We start from the raw sequence: 6,475 nt of genomic DNA on the forward strand, positions 1-6,475 counted from the left end.
CTGAACAAGCCCAATGTCTGATCGCAGAAACTAAGCAGGGTTGGTCCTGGTTAGTACTTGGATGGGAGACCACCTAGGAAGATCAGGTGCTGTAGGCATAAATAATAATAATAATAAAAAATACACCTGGATATGAATATTTTGTGGAATATGTGGTGTGCAAATATTAAATATTGTATCCTCCCCGTAGCTGGCGGTGTCAGCTCCCATAGCAGCTGTTAACAAAGGACCACGAACTGAGAGGCGGAAGCAACAGAGGTCCGCTCTCCCCTGGGGCTGGGGTTGTGGCCAGCGGTTCTGTGTGAGGCCTGTGGGCGGGGCCTGCTGGGGGCGGGGCCTGAGGTTTTGTGTGAGGCATGTGGGCGGGGCCTGCTGGGGGCGTGGCCTGCGGTTCTGTGTGAGGCCTGTGGGGCGGGGCCTGCTGGGGGTGGGGCCTGCGGTTCTGTGTGAGGCCTCGAGCGGGGCCTGCTCCCAGCCTTTCTTCTGGTTTGGATTTAGCGTCCCCAGCCTGCGGCTCCTCGACCATCTGCCCTCCGTGCACGTCTGTCTCTGTGCCTAAAACGCCCCCTTTCCTTTGGAAGGACGCCAAGTGAGTCGGGTTGGGACCCACTCCATCGGTCTTATTTTATATGGGTGACATCCGTAAAAGACCCTGTTTCCAGCTGAGACCCCATCTGGGGTCCTGGGGGTTGGGACGTCGGCCTACGGATTTGGGGAGATGCTGTTCAGCCCATAACACTTGCCTTTCTATTCTATTGAGTGTCTTTTGCAGCCAAAACTTTTCGTTTTAATAAAACTCAATTTATCGAATTGTCAGTGGATTGTGCTTTCAGAGTCATGGTCGGTCCTCTGAACGCTTTGCCCCAGCCTGGTCTCCCACGTTTTCTTTGGAAAGTTTGTACTTTCGTGTCTCACGTATAGATCAGTGAATCTTCCTGAGCCGACTCGTGTATAAGGTCCGACGTTTCCGTTGAGGCTCATATTTTTGGCATGTGAACGACCAAAGTGTCCCAACACCATTTGCTGAAAAGACTCTTCTTTCTCCATTAAATGACTTCTGCACCGTTATAGAAAGTCAAACGGTCCTATTCGTGTGGTTCTGGTCCCCGTGCCTGGCCCTTTGCCGGCACCGCACCGGCCGGCGACCCGGACTGCAGGGACCCCGGCGTGAGTCCCCGAAACGGGCAGCGCGATTCCCAGAGGCGTTCTTCCTTCTCAGAATTGTCCGCACCTGCTCTGATGGCTCTGACCTTCCACACAGACTCCAGAAGCAGCTCACCTCCGTCTACACGCGCGCTGCAGGAGTGTGGAACCCGGGGAGCAATCCAGGCAGAACAGACGCCCGCACGGTGTTGGCGGCGTGAACGGACTTTCAATGGATCCTTGTGTATGTATGTCTGTGTGTTACGATCTGCACGTCCGAATTCTGTGCCCGCCGAGCAAGGTTTACACTTACATGCCCCACTTTCCTGAACTGCTTCAACTGGCGTGGTTTTTATTTTTTCAAATCACGTATTGCTAACACCTAGGAATCTATTGATCTGTGTGTATGTTCATCTTTGATCCTGCAACCATGCCGAAGTGACATCTTAGTTCTTGAGGTTTTTTGCATATTATCTGGGATTATCTACATAGAAAAGTTGTCTGTAAATACGACAGTTTTCTTCTTTTTTTTTTAATCTGGGGGGACATTAGTATGTCTTCCACCATTAAGTGGTTAGCTGTAACATTTTTGTAAATGTCCTTCATCAGGCTGAGGAATTTCGCTTATCGAAGTTGGCTTCAAATGGTTTGCTTTTTATTCTAAACGGATTTCAAGTTGTCAAGTGCCTTTTCCACACCAATCTACATGATCGCGTGGCGTTACTTTTTAGATAGCTATTATAGTAGATTACACGGACAGATTTTAACATTGACCCAGTTTTAAATTCCTGAAATAACCCCCAGATGATGGTTTCGTTCTAATCTCTTTTAGATATTTCCAGATGCAACTTGCTAATAGTTTGTTGAGAGCATGTGCATCTATGTTCATGAACAATGTTTGTCTGTAGCTTTTGTGTGTGTGTGCGGTTTTGTCTGGAGTAAATATCGAGGTAACGCTTACTCATGACATAAGGTGGGAACTATTGTCTTCTTTTCGGGAGCTTGTATAGAGTTGGTGCTATTTCTTTTTCAAGGGTTTGGTAGAATTTACCAGCGAAATAATGTGGACTCGCAGATTTCTCTCTCAGAGGTTTTAACTACAAATCCAGTTTCTTTAATAGTGATAGGACTAAGCAGATTTTCTATTTCATCTTGGGTGAGTTTCGGTAGTTTGTGGGTTTGGTAGTTTGGTTTTTAAGGGTTTCGTCTGTTTTATATAAGTTGTTAAATTTAGACATGTAGAATTGCTTGTCACATTCCCTTCTCATCCTTTTCATGTCTCCAAGGTCTGTTTAAAAAAAGAAAAAGATTCTCTTTCATCCTGATATTGGTATTTTAACTTCTATCTATTTTTCTCAGCCTTGACAGAAACTTATCAATTTTATTGGTCTATAACAAAGAACCAGCTTTTGATCAAGTTTGATTAAGTTTGATTGATTTCAGTTCGATTAAGTTCTGCTTGTGTCTTTATCATTTCCTTCCTTCTGCTTGCTATGGGTTTATTTCGCTTTTTGGTTTTTTTTTTAGTTTCTTAAGGTGAAGCTTACCTTATCCAGTTGACACCTTTCTTTTTCTCTAATATGAGCATTTCATGTTTTAGGGATCTTTTTCAGCACTGTGTTAGCTACACCCCATAAATGAGGATGATTTCGATAGGTCGTATTCTCACTTTTGTTCTGCTAAAACTACTTCCTAATTTCCCTTGGAACTTCTTCTTTGACCCAATAACTGTTTAAAAGTGTATCGTTTAATTTCCAAGTGTTTGGAGATTTTCCTATGTCTGTTATTCATAGCCATTTTAATCCCATTACGGTCGGAAAACACACTCGATGTTATTTCAGCAACCTTTCGTGGCGAGGGGCCCGTGTGGGATCGAAAGCCTGTCTGCTCTTCTCCTGTGCAGCACAGAGTTACGTAAATGTCATCGAGATGCGGGGGGCGGAGAGCGTCGGCCGCCGCCGGCCACCTCCCTGCCCCTGCTGCTCGTCTGTCTGCCAGTTACCGATGGGAGAGTGTGACGGTCCCCACTGTCGTGCGGATTCGTTTACTTCCCCGTTCGCGTCCCTCCGTGCGTTCTGAAACTCCTCGGTTAGACACGGGCACGTTTAGGGTCGCTCTGTCTTCTCGGTGACTTGCCTCTCACTGCCCTTAACACCCGACTTTATGCTGGGAACTTTTTTTTTACTCTGAAGTCTATTTTTCTGATAACACGATAGCCAGTCCACTTCTGTGGTTACTGTTCACACAGACAACTTTTAATCTGCCCGCGTCATTCTATTTGCGATGTTTCTCGGAGGCGGCATATGGCTCATTCTCATCGTTTTATCCGTTCTGGTAAACCCCGTCCCTTAAGAGTCGCGTGCACCGTTTCCAGGTATCACCATAAGGGATGCATCTGGATTTACTTTTTCTTATCTTCCTGTCCGTTCCTTCCATTTCTGTGTGTCTGTGCTCCCCTTCCTGTCTTGTTTGGATTATCTGAACGTTTTTAGCGTTACCTACTGTGGTTTTCGCTCCCTCTCTCCGTACGGATAGTTTTCGGACCGGTTTTCCAGGGACTGACGTGTACAGCTCTTCGCTAGGAAGGGCACGTCCCCACTCCGAGTGGCCTGTCGAACGTCGCCTCCTCGTGGCCTCCCCCCTCCTCCCCCTCCTTCCACCGTAGTTGTCACCTGTTACACTAAACGCGCTGAACATCTCCTCAGTCAGCGACTCCTTTGTTCGCTTCCTCCCCTCGGACGTATTGCAAAGAGCTCATGGCGCGGAGCCGTCGGTCGCGTCCGCGGGTCCATTCCGCGCCTCCACCCAGAGTTCAAGTTCCTTCTGCTCTCCTCGCCCTCTGGCTGAAGACTTTCCTTCAAGAATTCTCCTCTGGCAGCGAATTTTCTTAGCTTTCCTTCAGCGACAACGTCTTTATTTCATCTTCCTTCTCGAAGGCGTTTTCTCGGGGTGTATATTTCGGGGTTCACCCCCGCCAGCTCGCCTCCACGCTTCCCGATGGGAAATCCGTCGCCGTTTGAATTGCTTCTCTCCTATGAGATAATGCGTATGGTTTCCTGGCTGCTGCTTTCAAAATTTCGCGTGTGTCTAGTCCTCAGCAGTCTGGTTCTGTGTCTGAACACGGATTTCTTTGCATTTATTCTTATTGGTGTTTGCTGAGCCTCTTGGTTCTACTGATTTACACAGTTTTCCAAATTTGGAAAATTTTCAGTCAATAGTTTTTCGAATACTTTTTTAGCATCCCACATTTTGTCCTCTAATTCCGATGGCACAGATGCTGGACGCGTTGCCGTCCCACAGGTCCCCGAGGCCGAGTTCGGTTTCGAGATCTTTCCCTCTGTTGCTCAGACTGGGTAATTCCTGTCGATCTGCCTTCGAGGTCAGTGGCTTCTTCCTCTGGAGCCTCCATTGTATCGAGTTTGTCTGTGAGTTTTTTCATCTTATGTATGTTTTCTTCAGGACTTAAATTTCCATTTTCTAAACTGTCAATGATATCGATATCTGACACGCTTACGAGTGCTTGCTGGAATATTCCAGTAATAGCTGCTTTACGCAGCTGTCACATGATGCCAGCGCCTGTGTCTCCCCAGCAGGGCTGTCTGCTGATTGTCTAATTCCATGAAAATCGAGATTTTCCTGGTTCTTCGCATGCCAGGAAATTTGGGGTTGTATCCTGGACATTTTCAGTACTGTGTGACAAGGCTCTTGTTTACTCGAAGGCAGAATGCTATGTGTTTGTTTCTGCGGGCAGGACACTCGCTTCCATCCAGGACACGAGTCCCACGGTGCCTTCTCTGGCCGGCTGTGGCACAAGCTCCGTTTACTTTTCCAAGTCTTTGCGGTCTTGTCATATCTGCCCCACACACGTGTCGCTCGGTGGCTAACCCAAGGCCTGCTCTGTGGGGTCTCTGTTAGCTCAGTCCTCGAAATGTTTGGAACGCTCTGTAGGGTGACATCGTGTGTGCACAGCTGGCGTGTGGAGGGTGGCGCCGGGCCCAGGAATTCGGGAACTGTCCTATGGGGTCACCTTCTCAAGCTTCTTTTGCTAGCAAATGGGGATGGTGCTGTGGCCACCCTCTCCCTCATGGTCAGCGGCACAGAGACACAGAAGGCAGAAGGCCTCGGGTGCCCGCCTTCCCTCCCCTCCTCGGCACCCCAGACGGGCCGGAGCGGGAAGACGGCTGCCCCGCCTCCGAGTCCCGGTCCACGGGGACTCTTGCTTCTGTCTGCTGCCGTCACCTCTGGATCGGGGCTGAGAGAACGGACAGTTTAAAGACAGCAAAGGGAAGAGGATTTCCGAGCTCTCTCCGTGGCGGGTCCCTTCTCCTGCTTTGGGGCTCTCTTGGGGTTTCCGGGGCACTGAATCCCGGGCAGAGAGGCCCAGAGCGGGAGTCCGCACCGTCCGGTGCGCGCCACACCCGGCAGCTCCTTCCCAAACCGCGGGCTGCTCCTTACCCTCCGGAGTCTTCCAATCGTTGCCCAGGCTTCCTGGGTCCCACGGGTATCACCAAGGGAGGATCCGACGTGCCTGGACCCAGAGCCCGGTCCGCCGGGCCCCGCACGGACGTGTCACACGCGATCCGTGCCGTCGTCACGTCTCTCCGTTGGAGCCACAGCTGCGTGGCTTCCCCTGGTGCGTCCAGTGGCGTGTTTTAACCGCTTGCTTCTACATTTGTTCTTGTAAAATTAGAAAATATATCCATGTACTTTCATTGATTTTGATCTGCGAACATTTTTGAACACTTTTAACTGAATTCTTGTTCGGCGTGTCCCAGGCCCAAGGGTCTGGTAATAAGTTGCAGAAAATAAAAAAGGGATTTACTTTTCTTTTAAGAAAATCGATAAATCACAAGAGATGGATTTAATAATAGTAAAAAGAAAAACAGAGATTTAAGTGTCTGCCTAACGATCGTGTTTACGCTGTACTGTGGCATCGCATGGGCCCGAGGAGTGGGCAGCCGGGTCCGGAAGGCACCGACGAGGCGCGGCCTCTGGTCCGGCTGGAAGAGCTCGCCTCGAGTCCTCTACCACCCGCCTGGCCAGGCCGCACCCTCCCACAGCCTCCGGCTGTCCACGTCTGTCCCCAGATTTCGCAGGGGTTCCTTGATCAGAAAGCACTCTGACTCCTTCAAAACACACCCGTTGTTTTAGGCCCAGCGCACCTGTCAACTCTGAGTCACCTGCCCAGACCAGGTGGGCACATGCTGACCTTTCACCTGCAAAAGCTTAGAGGTCAGGTGTGATCGAGGTCCCCACGGACCGTGGCCTGCGCTTCCTCGCACAGGGTAGGCCCAGGTGCGGGCATCAGTGAGCGCTGGCTTCCTCCCCCTCC

Source organism: Pteropus alecto, unplaced genomic scaffold (assembly GCF_000325575.1).
Source record: "Pteropus alecto unplaced genomic scaffold, ASM32557v1 scaffold118, whole genome shotgun sequence".
Classification (NCBI taxonomy): domain Eukaryota; kingdom Metazoa; phylum Chordata; class Mammalia; order Chiroptera; family Pteropodidae; genus Pteropus; species Pteropus alecto.